The sequence below is a fragment of the Neomonachus schauinslandi genome, chromosome 1 (genome assembly GCF_002201575.2).
Source record: "Neomonachus schauinslandi chromosome 1, ASM220157v2, whole genome shotgun sequence".
NCBI lineage: Eukaryota > Metazoa > Chordata > Mammalia > Carnivora > Phocidae > Neomonachus > Neomonachus schauinslandi.
The window spans coordinates 59,275,246-59,298,486 of NC_058403.1; the positions used below are offsets into that span (position 1 = coordinate 59,275,246).

A 23,241-nucleotide genomic window follows, 5' to 3' on the forward strand; every position below is an offset into this window, starting at 1 on the left:
GGTAACCAAAGAGAGAGAAGGGAAATATGTTCAAAAGGGTAAGATCCCCCAAAAGTAAGCCCTAGGTGGTTAATTGAACATCTTACATCTGGGCTTCCTGTAGGGTTAAATAAGCATCTGTAAGGGCAGTAACCAGAATACACAATCTATTCAGATTGTCAAAAAGCTTTTGATAAAATGTCATGACAAAAACTGTCTGAAATACTTTTTAAGTAAACATGGAATGAGGAATATGTATTTCCATAAGCATGGAATTATCTTAAATAAAGGATGCAATGTGTGAAGTGTAGATGTGGAAAAGGCAGTTAAACATTTTATAAACTTTGACTATGGAATTCAAAGTGTCATCTGAACATCCTTTAGAGTTTACTATCCTTTTCAAGTTGTAAAATATCAAACCACAGCATCATGAAATCTTAAAGAGCTGGATGGCTGCCCATATACTACTGATTAAGAAACTACGATTCAAGAGGATTCAAGATTCAAGGAGGATTAATCATTGCCTAAGGTTAAAACATAAACATCAGGAAGATTTTATAGCTGTACAATTACGACCAAAGTTACCATATGAGTTCCCCTATGGCATGTGTTGAGTATTATACATCACTTATAATAAAGAATAAAATATGTATTTAAATATAACCTTTGAAACATGGTCCTCCAAAAAGAACTTTAAAAATCTCAATGTGTTGTGGCTACAAAGATTCCCAAAATGCTGGGCATCAACGGAAGTGCTCTGAATCTAACCTTGAGGATTACCAGCATTTAATAGTTGGATATGGGAGAGTATGCCTACAAAGGAGTTATCAGGGAATAATAAAGGGCATAGAAAAAAAATCAGGAGGGCATGATACCATGGAAAATAAGGGCAGAAAAAGCATTTCAAAAAGAAGGAAGTGATCAGCAAGATCAAATGTCCAAAGAGATCTCAATAAGAGTTTGGTGAAGTGATAGAGGTCTCTGAAACAGACAAGGTAAACTGGTGAATGTATTGGAGAGGAAATGGAAATGGAGAAGATAAACATCTCTGGAGAATTTGAGTGTAGTTGGGAAGAGAGAGAGGGTAATAGCCAACAGCATTTTCCATCTTTTTATAAATGACACTAAAACTCACCAAAGCCAGGAAGCTGGCTCACTCATGACTCCTCCACCAACCTCCATACCTATTTGATTATTATGTGGTATAGATTATATCTCCACTTTCTTGAATATATCATCTTACATTCATCTTCCAATGACTCACCAACAGTTATAAGGTAAAATTCAATCTCCTTAGTGTAGGATTTATGGCCTTTTATAATCTGACCGACATTACCCATGTAGCCTTACTTCTTACTTCCACCCTAAGATGCAGTTGAATGAGTCAGGTTTTCTCATTCCTCAGGGTTTTCTTGCACAGTGTTAATGTTTTCCTAGAATGCTCCCCAATACAACCACCTCCTCCACCACCACCACCTCCCGCCCACCTCCTTCATGTATCACACTCCTATTTACCTTTCAAATCTCCATTCCAGTATTATCTTTATGAATTCTCCCTTGATCTCCTACTATGTTCCCATAGTAACCTTTTTAGTCCCTTCTTAAGGTATTAATACTCATTGAATTCTTTTGTATTTGAGACCTCAGCAGCCCATAGGTGTCTTGAGAGCAAACACCCTATATTTTCACCTGTATGTTTCACACATAGTTAGCATTAATAAATGTTTTTAAATGAATGAAAGGATGGATTTGTTACTAAGGACATAGTACAAACCCAAAGTATAACTAGCTTTAGATTAGGTCATAGGTGGGCTATACATAATTGGCTACTAGGAGAAACTAGTGATTTGTGAGTCACAGGTGAAGCTATTTCCTTGAAAATTTTATGTATTTGGAAATTAAGATGAATCACATTCTGATATTTAAAAAGTTCACTGAATTACCTTTCAATTTGGTGACTCTCCTCACTGACCTCAGCTTGTCCACATTAAAAACAAGAATCACCTAAAAATGCACTACATTCCTACAATATCCACAGCACTGAGCATATAAAGTTATAAGTAATACATTCCCTGCTCCCACAGTTCATAATCTGGTGGGGGATTTAAGACATGTGGAAATACACTGCTTTGAGCCACCTTCCAGTGCTATTTAGGCAATAAGTGCCTTATAAAAAGCAAAGAAGAGAAAAGTATATAGAGTGATCCTGTCTTAAATAAATGGCTTGGTGAAAGTCCCTAAAATGAGAAGACATTTCAACCTAGAATTCAAAGCCAAAGAACCTCCTGACTCCAGACAAGGATGATCTCTCCTATTTTAAATAGGTTTTAAGTGTCCTCCTATTCTGAGATAGCAGAATAGCAACAAGTTAAATCACTTTGCCTATCTTTCTACCACCCAATTTAAAATGTATAATAGAAAACATTAGAAATTGAAAACAAGCAAGTAAATAACAACTTTTTTAAAGGATTCAGTTTAAGTGTTTTAAGGTACAAAACAGTTTTGTCCTGTCTTATTGCTATGCAGGAAAGGTGGTTGATTAGGAGTTTAATGATTTTGTGTGTGTGTGTATGTGTGTGTGTGGCTCATTCAGAAAACTTGGCTTGCTTTTACACGTGTTTAAACCCCAAAATTAGCAGCCCTTTTTTCTTCCTTAGAGCATATGTTATTAGGGGTTTTGTTGTTTTATTTCACTGAACCCCCAAACTCAGTGTCTGTTAGCATAAGACAGGAAGATATGATGGAGGCTAGGGGGAAATTCTGCAATAATAAAATCTCTGTTCTATTCTCTATATTTAAACTTCAAAAGAATAAAAGCAGCTAAATTATCAATTGATCAAACTGTTTTCTAGTATCCGTGGCTCTTAGACAAGTATCTACACCAATAATTGTCAATTTGGGGGAGGTTCATTTGAAGAGACCCCAGAAGTGGTGATTTTGATCTCTACTTCCTCCACTTTCAGAATCACTGTTCTTATTCAGGCAGCTGATGTACTGTAAGTGTAGTGACTCACCCGTTCTCTTTTTAACAGTGTTATTTTTATTCTTTGGACTTAAAATTTTACCCCAACCTGTAAAAAAAAAAAAAAAAAAATACATGACCACTGATCAATCTAAAAGTCCAGGTCCAATGATTTTAAGGGGAGATCCTTTATTACCCACAATCATGCTTTTTTCACCATAATTCCCAGTCAGATCTGTCATAAGCCTGGGGATAAGACCTCAGAAGAACTTACTTAGAGCTACCCTCTTTTAGGGTGGAAAATAAAAGGCATCTGGTTTGCAGTAGGGCTATAGACCTCGCAAGACTTCTGCATTTTGGCTTAATCAAAGATTTTCTAGAAATCTAAAATGATTATGCATCTTAAAAAAATAAGAGAACCATACAGCTAACTAGCTCTGTAAACCAAGGGAAAACAATGATCTTAAGAGATGCTTTATGGGATCATTGTTTCACATGATAAAACGAGAAGACTTGGGGGGACAAGTCACAGAAGTCCTGGATCATTCGAACTGTTCTAACTGATGAATCTTCTTCAAGGAAAAAAGTGGGCTCCATTTCTGTTTTTAACAATCCAGAGTGTCTGTAATCGTGCAACTAATGACAACCTTCCCGTTATTCTCACTTAAGAGGAAACCCTATAATAAGGGCTTCCCAAAATGTCAAATAATACTTGTCTCATAACAGGGCTTCTTTGTTCATTCACCATGTCTCTTTTGATATGCACAGATAATAAAAGTTCATGTAAAACTAAAGGTAATATAGAGCAGAAGCCAACACTAATTCTGTATAAATATGTCTGATTAATAAGAGTGCCATTGTTATGGTTATTTCATAATGTCACGATTGTTACAAGAACAGAGGATAGAAGTACTCTTACTCTCACTGTTTTTGTTCATCCTCTGTTATCCAACCAGTTTGTGAATTTTTGTTCAATGGGGGAAATGAAGGATAGATTTTTGTCCATTAATTATTTCTGTTTCATTAGTTCACCTCATGAGCAGTGAAACTAGCTTTAAATTCATGGGAAAAAATTAAGGGTTTTATTCTAAAATTAAACCTCACATCCTCTTAAAAAAACAAATACATGCTCCAGGCTTAATTTCTAGGCTCCCTTTTTCATATGCACAACTACTATATTGCTCTGGTGCTCATGAGCACCTGAAAGATAAAATTTAGCATGACAGCACCAGGACCTGGCTAGGAGCCCAACATGTTAAAACCTAAACTCTGGTTTAATACTACAACATAAGCAAAGTTGTAGGTCAGATTCAGTTCCAAAAATTAGAGCCCGACCCTGGCGAAGAAATAAGAAAGTCCATAAATGAGTACAGAATATGGTTCCTTATTGGAAAGGAAATAGAAAACAGGTAATAGAAAGCAGAATACATACATGGCAGGCAAGACAGGATGATAGATTTTGAAGATGATTCTAAGGCTGGTAGATAAGTTTGTATTGTCATTACTTTGCTTTTCTCTTTAAATTCTTATCTCCCAGATCCTGGCCTCCCGCCTTGGGGCAGAAGTATAATATAAAAACTTAACAGTCGATCTTAAATTTAGCTGGCATTTTTATATCCTTCACAACATACTCTTTAGATTGCACCCAAGAAGGAGATTATTAAATAGTAGCAGGAGACCAGTTACCAGACCATTTTGACCAAACAAAAAACAGCACTATGCCTTCTCACTGACAAATCTAACAACATTTATATAATCATTATAATCAATTTCATAAATAAAGGGCTATTAATGACTAGGGGGAAAAAAGGAAAGAAATTCTATTTCTCCCAGGTCCCTTCATCAGCTCCTCAAACCCCACATTAGATTCAGCAGTGGAGGAAGCTATGCATGAAAAAAGAGAGGACTGAGCTGAACAGGTGTCTCCTGTGAAGGAGATTCTGTCAGTCAGAAGGCAAGGACACATTTCTGTGATTATTTCAGCCTATTTTTTTTGTAGTAATTAGCCAGAATTCCATTTTGCTGCGGTTGGCATCGCTCACAGCTCCCTTATTTTTTTTTTTAATTTAGGCTTTTCTTTCCTCTTTATAAAGGAAATTTACATATTTTCAGTCTCTCAATCCCTTCTATGTTTTATTTATGAATATAGCCCTTCTTGATGGTAACTTTAATGTGAAAGAGGTAGTAATTAATGTCCCAATCTGCTAGGTTAATCCCTTTCCACACTCTCTACAGAGAAGTTTAAGGTAAGTAACAGTTTACAGTCAATATTAGGTTTAATTATGCTTAATGAGAGTTAGTGTCTCTGTTTACTAACTGCATTTAGGTGTGTGGATCCAAGATGAGTTTTCCCTTGGCCTCATTCTGATTTGTTAATAGTGCCACTGTGTACTGTATACTCAGTGCTTAAACTTATAAAGCTGCTCCTGGAGAACAAAGCAAGTAAGGCACCTGTTTCAGTTGAGACACCATTAAATGAGTGCAGCCTGAACACAGCAGCATCTTTCTTTGGGAAGGGAGCTATTATTTTATAATGCTTTCCAAACAGATCCATTTGAGAGGCTAATTATTGCCTAAATTTCAGATCCTGGGTAAGTCCATACATATACAAAGCTGTTTCAAACTAAGTACAATCATCAATAGTGGTAGGTATAAAATTCTAGAGTGTTAAACACTCCTAAGACTTTCTGTATTAATCCTTCCATTTCCATGCTATTTCATTTGTGAAGATCTAAAACTCCTTTGACAAGTCACTGGTTTGGTCCTCCTTTTTTTTTTTTTTTTTTTTTTTTTGGTCCTCCTTTTTTTTCCTTAATAAACGTCTTTTGTCTTAAAGTTGTACTTAACTTTATTACAGCTTATAGGACACAACTTTTGTTTCCTTACTGAGCTACAGATATAAGTACCAAAACATGTACTCAGATCAGACCTAAAGGAAATCATGTAGTGACACAAAGGAAATTTAGGACACATATTTTTTAAATAATCCCTTTTTGCTATGTTTGTGTCGTGGATAAATTCTGAGTACAATTGATGATATATTTTCTCTAAGACTACAGACTAACCAATTCAAGAAGCATTTATTGAGTACCTGGTCTGAGCCAAATACAAAGATGGAAAAGGCATATTCCCTTCCCTCAAGAAACTTATCATCTGGGAAAGGAGACAGGCATAAGTAAAAACTAACTATGCTACAGTGAGATAAGCGTTATACTCATGTGAGCAAATATGACGGAAACATTAAGAGGTGCTGCTTCTGTATTAGAGAATAGATACAGCATTTTTCTGGGCCACATGAAGGCCATAGCAGGCTGAATGAACTGTTAAGAGCAAAGGCATAAAAAATGGCAGGACATAGTGTGTTAAGAAGACAGCAAACGGTGTAGTGTGGGTGCAAAGAATTGCATGCTTAGGGAAAGAAGGTGAGGCAGGATAGGAAAAGTGGGAGAGAAGTTTGGAAATTAGGGGCTCAGGAAGTAGAATGGGACCTAATTAAAAATAATTTTCAATGTCATCCTGTACTAACTTTTAAGTAATATGAAGAATAAGAAAAGGTGAATAGATCTCTTTATCAAACAAGGATGAACCTGAAAATTAAACTGAATTTTTCTTGGCATACTGATCCCTGAAAACTATTTTCAAATTTCATAATCTCTATGATGTACTTACAAGCCGTTACATTTAGTTCAAAGAATTAATTTTTTTGCCATGAGAAAATAAAATTCCTAAAATGTGTCTATCTAAAAGATTGATTATGTATTAATGGAAGCTAGTGGGGAGAAAAGCTGGTAGATTCATATCCCAGGACATTCTGGGAAATCTGAAAATAAATGTACTTAGTAAAATAAAAATTTGCTTACAATTAATTTCAGAAATTTTCTGTCTTTTGAAAATTCTACATTTAGTTAGTATATACTGCCTTTACTTTTGCTTTTAGAAAAAAAATAGAGGTAAACATTTCCTTAAAAATCACAAACTAATGGGTCTAAAAGGAAAAGAATACAATCTAAGCTATATACTTAATCAGAAAAAGATCCATACATCTGGATGTCTTTCTGCACTTAGCTAAACCAACCGTTCTGCTATGTCCTCTTCATCTCAGTACCTTGAGCTACTCACATCTGTGAAAACCACCTGACCAGTTTATATTCTCCCTCATCTTGCTACTTTGAACCATCTAGAGGACTTTCAAATTACTGTCAGACACTGGGCGCTCATAGGTAGGTACCTACCTCTGTACCCTTGGTCAAGGAAAAGAAAAGAGAAAAGCCTAGATTCAAATAATAGTAAAGTCTCTGTCACCCTGATAAACATATTTAAAAAGTCACTCTCCTCCTGACACCAGAGTTATATAAAGTAAGTATGATCTTAGTGTTAACTCACAGGTTATTACAGAAAAATCTTTATAGGTATGTATAACAGATTTAATGTGGTGGTAAAAATATGCATAAATACATAAATGCATAAATACACTTGATTATAGCATGCTTATGCAAGTTATCTATTTATTATATTTGTATGTTCAAATATAATAAATAGCTATTATATATAACATATTTACATATAAAATTTAATAAATAAAATAAATAAATATATATATGTAAACACACATACATACATTTACATTTCAGCATTTATTCCTGAAAGTTAAAGGAAAAAAATACTTAAACTGTTTTCATAACACAAATTCTAACTGAAATAAAATGTCCTTTAAAAACTGTAATTAATGGCTGCTGTGTCAAACAGTGAACCAAAGGGTCAAACCTTATAATTCATAGTTTGAGAGGTCATAGCTCAAATTATAACTTTAAAAAACTGATTATCTGTGAGTAATTTCACAAATCCATCTAATATACTCTGAATGCATATAAAATCTTTTTGAGAGTAAAAAGGATGTATGTCCAAGTGGACAGCTGATGGAGGAAATGGCCTTTTTACTGAACAAGGCTGAAGTCCAGCATAATGACTTGGAATGCCTTTGAATGAGTATGCAAGGCTGGAAGGCCAAACAGTACACACATCCAAAGGGAGCATAATGAACAATCTCATCAGAAGACAAAAATATTCCACACACATATCCAAAAAGAGGAAGGAAAAAATACATTTCTATCATCTACTCCTTTACCACCATTACTACAACCCAATTCAGAGGTAAACTCTGGACTATTAATAAACAATCTTTATAAAAGTTAATATTTTATCATTTAAAAAATTCCCATGATTTTTCAATCTGAGATTTGAAAACACATATTGAGGTCACCTGCATCATATATGGTAAGCCAGGTTTACAAAGCTGGTTTCTTTATGACTCACCTTGAAAGCAAGTATTGCTTTATCTATCTTCATCCCAAGGCCACCCACGCCATAAAACATAATCTGAAATAATTTGGCCAACCTGGATTTTTTTAATCTAGAAGTGATCTACTGTTATTAATACGGCAGGTCATTGAAGATAATTTCTCCACTATAAATTCCCTAACTCATGCCAGAATTTAGAAGTCCAGCAAAATAATCCATTTAATTACACATCTATGTTTGTAATGTTTATTTATGTGTTTATTATATTTTCCTATTAGACAGCAAGCCCCGCAAGAATAAGGACTACGTCTCTATTGTTCAGCAGTTATATCTAGCACCTTGGGAGTTCCTGGCACAGCAGACACTTACTAAATATCTTCTGGAGTTTGGAAGGAAGGCATGGAGAGAAAAAAGATGGGAGGCCTATGGTTAGCTAATCTCTCCATTATTTCTGTAGCTGTGAGGAGAAAAATCTTTAAAAATGTACATTCTATTTAGTCAGTTTATCTACCCAGCAATTCACTGATCCACCTATCTATCCCAGAAACCACAGAGATTTAAAATGGCTTCCAAAAGTACATAGTTGAAAGATAAAATAAAATAAATGGAAATGGCAATTACAGTAGGAAACAAGATATTTATATATGTATACGTGTAAAGACAAATCATAGGAAAGGAAGGGAATATATTTTCTCAATTTCTTCACTTTAAGTTAATCTTATTATAACCACTATTGTAATGCTCTTATTATAAGAAAACACTTAGAGAATATTTACTAGTCCCTCATCTGGCCATATACTATAACAACATCTACATAACCAGGTTCCTTATATCATAAGCCATAGTAGAGTCTATAGGAGGAGACAAATATTCAATTAAAATAAAATGTATTAAGTAAGTTATAACAATAAACACATAGGCTTTCATGAGAGAACAAAGCAGGATTCTTCTCTGAACCAGCAAAAATGCTTACATGGTAATTGCATTACTTTGATGCCACTATGTCCTGTTCCAAGAGACTTTTCTGATACACATAAACACTCCTGTCTCTTGATATACAGGGAACTATATGCTTTCAAATGTTACTTGTACAAATGAGGTCTGAACATGTAAATCACTATTATCATAAGAAAACACATTTGAAAAATGTCCTTTTTCTTATAAGTGAAAGCCTAACTTTGATTCCACTTAGCCTGGTAATATGCTTCTGTCATTCCGTTGGACCAGCCCACACATACTGGGTTCTTAGGTCCTGGGCTCGGCCATCTGGCTCTTTATTTACTTAATTCTTTTTTAATACTGACAAGTGTATTAGTAACACTTCCTTGATCACTGGTAAATACAGAGCCACCACAAAACCAAGATTTTCCCTAATTCTGAAAGTCACTAATTAGTTGTGGGTAGAAGTGGGGGAGTATTACAAAGATACGTTGAGCAGTACTACAATAAGTAATCTAATTCCCAAGAAGAAAGCATGTTAATCTGTTTCCCACTTCATTAGAGGAATAAAAAACATCTTGTCATCACTAAAGGATACAAAGAGAGACCTGAATATTAGAGGGGTGGTAGATAGGGAGGAAGAATGAAAGCAGCGTATAGGCAGGAAACACAAATCCCTTACATATCTTGGACAATGTTCACAGTTTTTCTTGATATCTTTTGATTGATCTACTTAGCAGTGTGTTTCATGAGTGTAGTTTATTCATTAATAAACACAAGCTTGCAAAGGAAATGAAGGTAAATGAATCCTACTGAGAGAAACTGATCATTCTACTGGTACTTACGTTATACAGTAGGCAACTCTGGAAGCTGCCTTAATCTTTTCAAACCAGTAAGGTCTCAATTTCTTGAGCTTGCAGAATAAAACAGTGTGAGCTTAAAGGAGAGAACACAGTTTCCAAAAGGACCAAAAAGTCATTTAGAGAGAAGGTATGGTCAAATTATAAGTACTAAAACTAGAAATTTATGTATTTTAAGTCCATTAGAAAACATATTTATTTTTAGGGTTTTTTTTTTTTTCTGTTGGATGAGAGATAGTCTAACAAATTTAATTTTCCATAAGCTTTAGATTCTTCAAAGAGCATCAGCTGGTCATTGTGTGTGTTCACACCAGCATAAAGTTTAAAAAATCAACTCCAACTTCCTGAAACTAAAGACTAACTGTGTAAGGTTTGGTCAGTTGTCCTCATTTCTAGGATCAAACAATGTCCCATCAAGCAAAAGTCTTTTAAGATTATTTTGGGTTTCAGTCTACCTCCTTTGTTCATAAACATTTTGGGGCAAATGATGACATTCTCTTATAGTACTGACCCAAATAACTAGAATCTCAATGAGAAACTTAGAAAGCTGTGAATTGTGAGGTAGGCGTTAGTATTTCCTTGACCAAATCCTGTAACTAATGAATAAAAGTTAATTGGTTCATATATGGAAGTAAATTGGTGAAAGGCAGATGAATACAATTAACAAGCGAGGGAAGTACATTGTTTAATATGTAATTGAGGAATTGAGAAAGAAGTGTGGCATGTCTTATTTACCAGTATTTGAAAAAAGAAGAATAGATGCTTTGGTATACAAATAAATGCAGGTATAGAAACATAATAGAAGCTTTGTCCTACAGTGGAACTTCAACTTCTCTGGGCAGTGATCAGCTAAGAAGGAACAGAGACAGTTACAATGCAATGATTAACTAGCTGACAAATCTATTATTCATGGCAGGTATGTGAGCAGTCAGGGCAGCGATGTCAGTGGCCCCTACTCATCAAGCAGCTTTACCAGTACAGACTAGATGTCTGGAACCAGACAATACACAAAAACAATAAAACCTATAGCCAGCTAAAGGAAGGTTCAGCACAACCCATCTCCAATTTTAAATAGTACCAGAAATCTCCACTGAAGAATGTTTCCCTTGGGATTAACACAATTGTATTTACAAGCCATTGACCAACATTTACCTCTATTTATCTTACTATGCGTAGCAACATGCCTGAAACCCTATCTAGGAATTCCCAGCATATTACCAAAAAAAAGTGATTTGAACATTAGTTGGCAGGAATTTCTGTTGATAGGTATGGCCATCATGTCATTACATGAACAGATGGTCCAAGTGTGTCCATTTCACTGACAGTGCATTATGTGGATCTTTTTATCCCTGAACAACCAAACCAAACAAAAGCAGAACACAGAAGAGGCCACTGTGCCTTCCCTCATTTGGTTGGCAGCTTCATCTGTGAAATATGAAAATAAAAAACCAACACAGACTATAATTCTTGTATAGTACTATCTCTGCATAACATTTAATCAAATAATTAAGTATTCATACCCCAAAGTTATCCTGATGTTTGTGAAGATGGAAAAATACATGAAATCTTTAAAACTTTTTTAACTCCATGATCTTCAGTAAAAGGGGGAAATAGTCATATTTCTTGATCATTAGGGTTTTTTTATCTAACCAACAATTTATAGGAAAAAAACAGATTACAACTCTTTATTGGTATTCAGGTCTTTTAATGAAACCTCAGGAAAAAAAACATTGAAAAAAAGGAAATCCCCATATTAAAATCTATTTCCCTTTGAAACAGAGATGCTCTCTCTTTGTATTTAATACTTTTACCGAATAATTTTTAAATACTCCAGATGAAATATTCATAACCAAATGAACTAATAGTCCAACAGATATCCAGTTGCAAACTACTACATTTTATACCATGAGATTTCTTGAAATACACACGCGCACGCGCACACACATGAACATGTGCGCACGTGTGCGCGCATTGCTGTTTGGATGCTTAATATGGTAGCTTTATCTGTACACCCAACCTAAAATATAGTTTACCATGATTTTGTGAAATAAAAATAAATAATATTGTGAGGAAAAGGAGAAATTAAAAATTACGAATATATTTCTATCTATAACAGTTAGTAGTAAAAACAATAGCTGAGAATTATATTGCTAAAATGCATCTACACATGTGGCAATGGAAACTTCTGTGCAAGAATAATGCTGTTACCCACCTTCAAAAAGAACTGATGAAGTATGAGGTTTAAGAGTACATCTTTAGTACTTCTGTACCTTAAAATATTGCCGAGTATTAATTTTTCATCAAGTTGTCATTTTCTCTGACATTTGGTTTTATTAATCAAGGCATTTATCATTAATTTGTAGAAAATATCGTAATTAAGCCAAATAAAATAAAATCCTCAAAAGGTTAAAATTAGAAAGCAGGTGAATTAGAACTTTGACATTACCCTGTTGACATACTGGAGCATTTTGAAAGCATGGGAATCAAGTTTTTGCAGTGAGTTTGGTGCCTCAATCTTGGGGCTGGCTGGTTTTTAAAAAATGTTATAAAGATTTGATTTAAACCTCTCTGACAGTTTTGACATTCAGGTGAAAGTACTGCTGCTGCATTTGGAACAATTTGCATATCCCACTGCTAAACGGAATGTTTGAGGTGTGCACTGGTGTAAAGAAATTAAAAACAAGCTATCACACATGCTTAAGTGTATGTATTCACAAAACTGATGGTTGGATCGCAGCACCCCATCCCCCTCCAATGTAATCTGTGATTTACTCTTCTATAATAAATTACCCTACCATGTTATTCTCGCTGGAAGATCTAACCATGCATGTAAGAAACAAAGTAATTACAGCCCCCTCTTGTCTCAGAAACCTTCTTCAATCCCTATGAGTTCTTTATACACAATGCAGCAACACAAGTCTATTGTACACTTCTTGCCTGAAATTCTGGACTTCTGACTACAAGTAGCCACTAAATCTCATCTGCACGATTTCCTGCACAGTTTTATTGCCTATAACAAATGCATTTTTATCTAGTATAGTTAGTTGTAAAGCTCTTCCTGAGGATGAATGGGTGCTGACTTTTTGGCTTGGAGCCAATATGTCTATTTAAGAAAAGGACAAGGTATAAAATCAGAAGAGTTCCAAACTGATTTCAAAAACAGAGACGGGCCATAATACATTCCCATATAGAAGGAAGAAGAGGTATAGTAACACCCAATTAGGCTGAGACATTCTGACATGACACAAGGCTTCTTCTTTTTTGACTTATAATTTCAGATTATTTTTTAGGTAGACATAGAAAAAGATATTTAATGTGTTAAAGAGCAATAAAGACCTGAGGCAGTAAACCAAGGCCTTAAATATTATGAAACTTTTCAAGAAGACAAAACCCATTCAAGAAAATATCACTGGACATTACCTTCAGTCTTCAGAGTCTCAAGGGGCAATCCTTAATACTTCTTTTGTGTGACTGTAAAAAGAAAATACTTAAAATTAGAAATCTGCTAAGGAAGCAATTTACATTTCCACAGTAAGTCTATAACTAGTCATGAGAAGTAGGTAGCTGAGTTTGTGTGTGCCAACTAATATCTATAGTTTTCAAAAGAAAAAAAAGGCTAACACATTCACTTCTGTATGTGCAGTACAAGTACAAAGTAAAGTATGGCACAAATACATGATTTAAATCAATGTGTATACAGGGTTTAGATGCAGACCAGGGTATTTATTACAGTATTATTAGAAGCTTTCTTAATTTACACAATTAAAGTTTTTACATTTATGTTTGTATAATTGAAAAAAGGTAATCCCAAATAGTTTAGCCCATGTATTTGTCTATTCTTAATTATCAGAGATTTTGCAAAGATCTACTGTGATAATATACTGGTAAGTACTGATGAGTTAGGAAAAATACAAACATAAAACACAGGCCCTATCCTCAAAATAATGAGTGAGGTTAAAGAGATTTGCATAAAGGAAGATAATCCAGAGAATGAAAAGTAAATGGAAGGAAAGAAACAGGGAGCAGAGGGTAACATGTTCAATATAGCTTGAACTGGTATACAGTACCTAATGAACTGACATTAGAACATGGCTTGATGGCTCCTGTCTCAGCAAGGAAGGCTATTATTGTAGGGTCCTACACAGATTTGGAGGCAGGGATGTCAAACAAATGAATGAGTCACTTTTAAATTCTTTTCCATCCACATGTGTTTGATAGTATATACTCAAACCTAGGACTGGGAGCAGTAAAGCAGGCAGGATGCTGAGGTGCCTTTAAAGCCAGTTTGGTGACTTTGAATACAAAAAAAAATTAACTAGAATCAATTCTCCTATTAAAAATTGAATTTGCTATTTTATGTCCTTGGAAAGTTATCCCTCTAAATTTGCCATGAAATTTCAATGATGACCTTGATGTCATATCTACTAATAATCTCCACAGAGATTATTTGATTCAGCCATTCAAAATCTCAAAAGCAGTTTTACTAATGGAAACGCATACATAAACATAAGCCAATCCTATTAGCCGGTGCATGTACAGTAAAAAAAAAAAAAAAAACAACAAAAAACAAACAAACAAAAAAAACCCAACAACAACAAAAACATTAAAATGAAAAAGATCTAAGGATTTTAACTGATTGGATCTTTAATATGCATAAATAATATTTTATGAAGGGAAAACAAAGAATCAAACATCAAACTATACCAGTAAACCGAAATAAACCTGAGTTTAAGCTGTACTGATAAATGGGATTGAGGAAAGGAAGGTGCTAGTCCTGTTATAGTCAGGATACATGAGTAATATCACATTTACTCTGCAACACCGAACTTTAGAAAGTTAGAATCTTTTGGGAGGAATGTGATTAGAACCATTAATAATGGATAAACAGAATAAATAGAAAAAAATTGTTCAGACTGTAGGGATGAGGTGGAGAAATTTAATTTGGAGAAAATTAATTTGACCATTACATGATATATTATAAAAGTAATTTTTCTCTATTGTCTCCCCCACTAGAATGGAAGTGCCATATGGACAGACACTGTCTTTTTTCACTGTATTCCCAATTTCATGAAGAGTGTCTGCCATATACTAAGATCAATGAATATTTATTGAATGAAATAATGAACAGCCTGATCAACCTATAAGACAAGCACTAAGTCTGCATCCATTTACAGATAAAGAAATTTAGACTTAAAGAAGTTAAATTTTATATATTAAACTTTGCTCTTCCACAACTGCAAACTTCTACAACCCATTGTTTAGTCTTCCATTCAATATTCATTCTAGCAGTGGAAAACAAACAATAAGCAAGTAAGTTGTTAAAATTATAACGTCATATAATTAGTACTATGAGTGCAAACAGTAAGGTAACGGCATTAGGAGTGACATGGGGAGATATTTTAAATTGGTTTGGACGAATAAGCTTCTCAGAGGAGGTGAAAATAAGAAAAAGTGTACATGAAGTGAGAGAGAGAGAGTCAAAAAAGTATCTAGGGGACTAGATGGGCTATTATAAGAGGTAAACAAGTTAATATATATTACCTTGCTTTGTACAATGCACACAGCAAACAATACTCTCAATATCTATTATTTTATTATATTGCTATTATTTTATAAATAATGAATTTCCCCCACTAAATTATAAATTTGTCAAAGACATACATTTTTCTTTCCCTATGGCTCCTTAAATAGTGCCTAGCAAATATTCAATAAAAATTTACAGAACTTAAAGTAGGAAGACACAATTATCAGTTCATTAATTAGAAAAAGTAAATAGACTATATGAATATGAAAAAGTCATCATATTTCATATGCCTGAGTCAATCTAACTCCTTTAAATCAATGTCACTTAATTTTTTCTGGGTTTTAAGGAAGATAAAAAAGAAAAGCATATAAAATGCCTAGAGTCAGTAAGTCATAGATTAAAAAAAGTAAAAAAGAATCAGAAAAAAAATAAAGTTATCAATATTAGGCCACTATCTTGACCATTTACACACACTGTCTGCCTCCATCAGATTAATACATTTTTCTAGCACAAGGATTCTACCACACAGGTTTCCAATTCATTTATGTGTTCCTAATACATGCACAGAAACTGGTATATAGCAAACATTCAGTAAGTCTTTGTTGAACTAAAATTATCTTTAGTAGTTCTGATGCTTTATAGTTAGTTCAAATTTTTAAAAAATAAATAAAACCAAAAAGGAGGTTATAACAAAAAAAAATATCAAGTGTTGGTTTTTGACCCTGCAGCAAAGGAGTAGAGAACAAGGTTAGTTTTCACCAAAGATTGAAATGTAGATGACAGTGTGATATTGGCAGTGGAAGAGACAGATCAGTAGAATAGACCACAGGGACCTAATATGGGATAAGTATTACAGGTAGCATTTTCACAGCGTTGAGACTAATTACATAGGAAAAAAATTTTTTTGTTCCCTACCTCTTAGCAGGCACCAAAATATAAAGCAGATTGATACATCTGAATGTAATAAGTAATCAAAGAGCTGTAAGAAGACCTATGTATATAATTTTCTGAATTCCAAGGTGAGAATGCCTTTTAAGCCACATAGACAGTAGTAGAATATAACATAAGCATAATGATTTATCAATTTCACTACTTAAAATTAAAAATTTTTCAAAGTCAAAAAGTATCTTGAATAAATATGAGGCCAACAATAAAACAGATAAATATTTTTAAAGTATATGACATCGTAGAGTTAATAATCTATAAATAAATAAATAAAACAAAGACCTCATTTTTTTCAAATGAATAGGAAATTCACAATAGAAAAAACACAAGCTAAGATATATATAAAATAATATTAATCTGTAATAGTTATCTGTAATGAATATTCTGTAGAACTAATCTATACAGAAAGGAATGCAAATTAAAGTAGCCTAAATATTCCAAACAGTGAACTAGTTAAATAAATGATATGTGATATAATGTTAAGCTTTCATTAAATATGGCAAGTGAAAATTTACAAAGCATCATTAAGCTTAAAAAGCACATTGCAAAATGTTAATAATAATAATTTTTATGATATGATATATACATATATAGACTATGTGCAATGTTTGGTTCTGTGAATAAATGTAGATCTGTATGTATGTGTCTATCTATGTATCAGAAAAAACATGTATGCATTAGAAAAAGCATGTAAGGACCTATATACTAAATTATTCCTAGCACTAATCTCAGACATTAAGATTATGGCAGATATTTTTCTTCTTGTGATTTCTTTCCAAATTTTCTACAGTAAACACAAATTACTTTTTATAAACATTAAAGTCACTAAAACAAGACCTAGTCTATGTTGCAGAAAAAAGATTAGATGACATATTACTAGATTTCCTGAATGTTAAGAAAGCCAGTTGAAAAGGTCTATCTGTCCCTATTTTTGAAGGCCACCTCTATTGAAAAAAAATAAATAAAAGAGGAAGGAAAGAAAGAAGATGGAGCAAAAAAAGAAAAGAAAGAAAAATAAGATTTGTCAAAAACAAACAAAAACAGCAACCACCTATAATAGTATCTCTTAGATTCCTAGGTCAAATTTTAATCAATCACATCTAATTAAGTTTTCAAAGAAATGCACAGCCTGGAATGTAGAAAACTTAAGAAGTTTGAAGCTATATTTATATAGTAAGCATACTATTTAGTATAAGAGAAAACAAATAGAACATGCATCAGTTTCAGTGATAGGACTATTATAGTTACAATTTCAAATAAATAAAAATTAAAAGCAAGCAAATGATACAACAAAACAAATAGAAACTGCTAAAGGCTATCCTCTACTGATAATTATAGAAAACAAGTCTTCATTAAATAAAAATTTTAAATATGAAATTTGACTGTACCTCATCAAAATGGCAAATGAAAACCAATTTATAATCCTTAAAGAACATCAGGAAGAACCTATACATACGTGGTCAAGAGGACAAGATGCAGTCCCTCGAAGACTGGAAAAGCCTAATTCAGTTCTAGTCCATAATGGTGCTTCTTAAAATGAAGATATGCATTCTGGCTTTGGATATTACCAGTTTTTAAAGCGCCGGAGAATCTGATAAGTTCTATGGTAGACTTCTCCAAGAATCCATTAAAGTGACCTGACCAAACCCCATAATGAAGCCATCTAAGATCAAATCAAGTTCCATTGAACCAGGCTCTGGGGCAACAACAAAAGACTATTCACTTGACTCAGTCATACTTGCTGTTAGGTATTTCAGTTTCCCCTCCAAACAGAGGGGAAAAGTTCAGAAAGATTATGTACTAAATACTTCTTTTAATCCTAAAATCCAGTCAATTTCTTTTTTTGTCACTTGTCTCTTTAAAAGTAACCCAATCCCTTTCCTTTATTATGTGCAGCTTCACTCCGTTCATTTTTATTTCCCAGTAGCAGAATGCCTTAAATAAATTCTTAAAAACCAACACACCAACAAATAAATAAATTAAAACTCAATGACTATAAAAAGTACACAGTCTAACCTGCTTAATTATTAACAGACAAACAGAATGCACTTCTGAATTATCTACTTAAACTCCTTGAACTAAAAACTTTAAAGTTTTTGAGCTTGGAATGTGTACGCTTTCTAAGAATCCATAAATCAATTATTTTAAAATATTCTATTAGGCCATTTTAACAAAAGCAATTAAAAAAGACATCAAAGTAAATGTGAATTTAAACACTGGCATTAGCGCATAAGAAATACAACATATTTTTAAAATTTCAGAGATCAGTAAAATTCCCTTCTTTCCAATTGTCCCTTGTCCTCTTTGAGATACTTTATTCCACAATACATTTGGACAGAATGAGTAGAAATATTCTCTACTAAATTATATTAATGAGATGGATATAATTATGGTTTTGGAGCATTTATATAATGTTCTTATTCCTAAGCATATCGTAAGAAATATACAATTACAAAACTATGGAAAATGTTAATAATCCCAAAACTAGAAGGACAGAAAGAAAAGAATTAACAGTAAATAAAATTCATCATTTTTTCTGGATGAAATACTAGCTCAGCTAATATATTGAAGAATGACTGCTCCTTGACACAAGTAAACATCGATTACCTGGAATGCTGGTTAATTAAATTCTGATTACCTAAGGGTTCACCAGAGACAATAAAAGTTTTTGCCTTGATTCTTTTAACTAAAAACCTAAGATATACTAGCAGATTTTCCTGCCTTGGTAAATAGGGTTTTATAATTATATCTTCATTAAAGATGAAAAATTTATACTGCCATAGAGGATGGTTCTTAATCTTTTGGGGGGTCATAAGTGATGTTCCTCTAGGAACTCAATTGCCTCGATGTTGACGCTTTGCTAAGAGCAAAAGGCAATCTTAGCTTAACATTATTCTGCCCCTTACCCCCGCCCCCAGGATCCTGTAAATCTACTTTAACATATAAAACATATACAAATTTCCTTTGGAAATCTCCTTTATCTCTACCCCACCCCCACCCCAAGATATATTTTGGCAATCATCCTCCAAGGATATGGCCCACTGATACACGTCTGAAGGATCTCATGACTAAGGTTTTACTAGACAGTAATAAATGACCTTTTCCTAACAACAGCTAGCCCCATCAAGGTCCTGGAAACCTTGCTTCCAGAATTCCTTAGAGACTTAGGCTATCCCTAACCTCCTCCCAACTTGAAAGTATATTAATCAGTCACCTGTCACAACCCCAGTGCAGCTCTTTCTGTCCCTGGATCCTGTCCCTGTGCTTTATTTTTTTTTAAAAGATTTTATTTATTTATTTGAGAGAGAGAGAGAGAATGAGAGAGAGAGCATGAGGGGGGTGGGTCAGAGGGAGAAGCAGACTCCCCACCGAGCAGGGAGCCCGATGTGGGACTCGATCCCGGGACTCCAGGATCACGACCTGAGCCGAAGGCAGTTGCTTAACCAACTGAGCCACCCAGGCGCCCGAGTCCCTGTGCTTTAATAAAATCACCTTTTTGCACCAAAGATGTCTCAAGAATTCTTTCTTGAAAGTACAACCCGAACCCCAACATTTTCACATTGGGGATTATACTGACAACACAGTAACCCCAGGCATAACAAGGATGTTTAAAGTTGCTTTTTGAAGACATCTCTAATAATGAAGTATTTTCTTATGATTTGTTTCCTTTCTTCTAAAAGGGGAGTGTAAAAAACAACTCTGCTTAATTTAGTCTTGGTTAAAGGTTAAGCATGTTTCCTTTTAGGATAATTGCACTACCAGAGAGAGTTTGAGCTTTAAAACAAAATAGTGCTGTTTTCAAATCATTCCACATTCTAGAAGTGGCAACAATTTTCTTACACTTTTGTAACTCTTAGAGGAGTCAGGGTCAGAGAGAAAGCTCTGCAATGTTCACCTTTACTTCTAAAGATTATCAGATAATCGCAAATATATAAAAATTCCCTGTATTCAGGTTTTATTCTAAACACTTTTATGTATATTTGCTTATTTAAACCTCACAAAAACTAGGAGGTGGGTAGCTAGATATCAGATGTCATTATCCTCATCTTATTGATATGTAAACTGAGGCATGGAGAGATTACCGTGATTTCCCAAGGATAACCCCTCTACGGAATGATAGAACCAGGATTCACACCTAGTCAATCAGGCCAGAGGCTGCACTTCTACAAACAGTATTATATTTTCAGTTTCTGTCATGAGCTGATGGTTTCTCTTATGTGGTTCCATATGTAACACAAGTCCACCTCTTCACTACTATGCAAGACACATTCATACTGTTTTTCCCAGACATACACATTTGGGGAGTTGTTTGTAAGTTGCTGACAAAACTGGTACCACCTCTGTATGGCTGGCAGTTAAATACCATTGTTAATTTCCCAGAATCAAATGCCCAGATGAAAAAATAAGGCACCACTATCTCAGTAAATGCAGAACCCTACAATAAAAGCTGACCCTCCATTTCCTTTTTGGAAATAGTTCTGGTGAGATACAAAATTGAACGATTATATAGTCTATAGGCCAACCAAGACAACAGGATAAATGGCCCATATTGTCATAATAATAACAGTTCACAAAGGTGAGAGCCCACAAGTTGCTTCTGTGGCTAAAGCTGCAACAACATGAAAATATTCTTGGTGTATCCTTCTCACAGAAGGATTGCGTGCTCCCAGAGATAGCAACAAATTCGTATCTCATTTGCTTTCAGTGCACCAACCTTAATATTTTCAGTGTCCCATAATGAGCAAAGGCTGGAAAGAAAGAGAGAGGGAGGGAGAGGGAGGGAGGGAGGGAAGAAAGAAAAGAAAAAAAGAAAGGAAAGGAAAGGAAAGGAAAGGAAAGGAAAGGAAAGGAAAGGAAAGGAAAGGAAAGGAAAGGAAAGGAAAGGAAAGGAAAGGAAAGGAAAGAAAAAAGAAAAAGGAACAAAGACAGGAGGGGAGGGGAGGAAGAAAGGGAGGGAGGGAGGGAGGAAGGAAGGAAGGAAGGAACGAAGGAAGGAAGGAAAGAAAGAAAGAAGGAAGGAAGGAAGGAAGAAGGAAGGAAGGAAAGAAAAAAGAAAAAGAAAAAAAAAAGAGCTTTTTTATAGTTTGTACAGAAAAGTTTTCAGTTATAAATTTGTTCCATCTGATTTTTACTGAATTACTTCCTACATATAAATGCAATCAAGCAGATACCAGTAAGATACAAATATAAAAGGGCAAAATAAGGCCGAATGTTCAGAGTCCTGAAAATGGTTAAAGATCAAATAAACAGGAAAGAAAGCTGGGCAAGGGCAAACAGGAATATAGATGCAAAAATGCGTAACAAGAAAGAACCTTGGTAACTGAGGCAGCTTTTCTTCATTAGATCCAGGGACTTTTAATGAAGTAATTGATTCCAATGCAGCCAAGCCAGGCTGGGAAGGAAAACCTGGTTAAAATAAAAAAGTGTATCTGGAATAAAATACCATCCTCAGCTCCTTTTGTGTCTAACTCATCCTACATACCATAATAAAACAAATATTTGGAAATCATCTAGCTATTACCTTATTCCCTATACTGATTCCCAATCACTTACACTATCAAATCCAAAGTGTTTGGTTTACAAAGTCCTCCATAATCTGGTTCCATTGTGTATCCTCTCTTCCAATTAATGCAGAAATTGTACCCTCCAATCCAATCAGATTAAACCAATATACATTGATTCAGCAAACATTTATTCAGGCCTATAATATGTTAAGGAGCATTCATGTAATTGAAATCTACATGGTCTTGGAGCCAAAGAATCAATGCTAATCTCCAATTTCTCCAAAACTCTATCTCAATGCTTTCCCTTCTTACTCTTCTCCTATACCTATCCAGATACCTATGCATGCTCTTCCTTTGGATTCAACAAAAATTGATTCAGATATAATCAGTTCAATTGCTCTCATTTTAGCTCAGACACTTACATTTCAGTTTTGAAAATATGATCATTTAGATACCTAAAAATATACACAGAGGGCTAAACTTATGTGCCGTTCCCACTAACACTCTCACAGAAACACAAAACATGGTGGATCTTAAATTAACACAACACACACACACACACACACAAACTCTTACTAGGATCCACATTTGTCTTCTTCTATTCCTTTATCAGGCCACACTTGTTGGGGGCTTTCAAACTTGTTCTTCTAAGGCTCTTCTCCCAGATCATTTCATGATGGCTTCCCCTTCTCATCATTTAATCTCAGCTCAAATGGTACCTCATTACTCTTTATCCTGATACCCACACTTTCTGCCCCAAGTCACTCTTTATTCTACTACCAGCTTTCTTTTTGTCACAGGTTATCACTCTCTGCAATCATTTTGTTTACTTATTAACTCATTCACTGTCTATCTTCCTACGTTAGGGATCCTATCAGTTTAGCTACCTATAATTCAGTGCCAAATTGCTTGCCCCTAAGCATTATGCCTATAGTAATATAGGCATATAGTAAGCACTCAAATATCTGAAAAATAAATACATACATACAAAAATAGTTATTAATATTCAATCCATAAGTATTTATCAAGCATTTACAGTGAACAAGATGATTATTTTTAAAGTTAAATCCCAGGCTGAGGAATGTTCTGCCCCTAACATAATTACATTTGGGAGAAAGATCCAAGATAAATTTGGTGACTCTTAGAGAGTTCTTTTTTTTTTTTTAAGATTTTATTTGTTTGAGAGAGAGAGAGCAAGAGAGAGAGCACAAATAGGGGGGGAGGAGCAGA

The 23,241-nt window shown here is 34.3% G+C and overlaps 1 protein-coding gene across 1 annotated transcript in view; it reads right to left on the reverse strand.

Moving 5' to 3' along the window:
• The window catches only part of ZBTB20 (zinc finger and BTB domain containing 20), a 632,172-nt gene extending 610,259 nt beyond the window's left edge, over positions 1-21,913 (reverse strand). The window contains exons 1-2 of the mRNA XM_021692619.2: positions 21,820-21,913; positions 13,459-13,509 (exon numbers count right to left, since the gene is read on the reverse strand). The gene's annotated coding sequence lies outside the window, so the exon portion shown is untranslated. The remainder of the gene's footprint in view (positions 1-13,458; positions 13,510-21,819) is intronic.
• Positions 21,914-23,241: the final 1,328 nt, after the last annotated feature.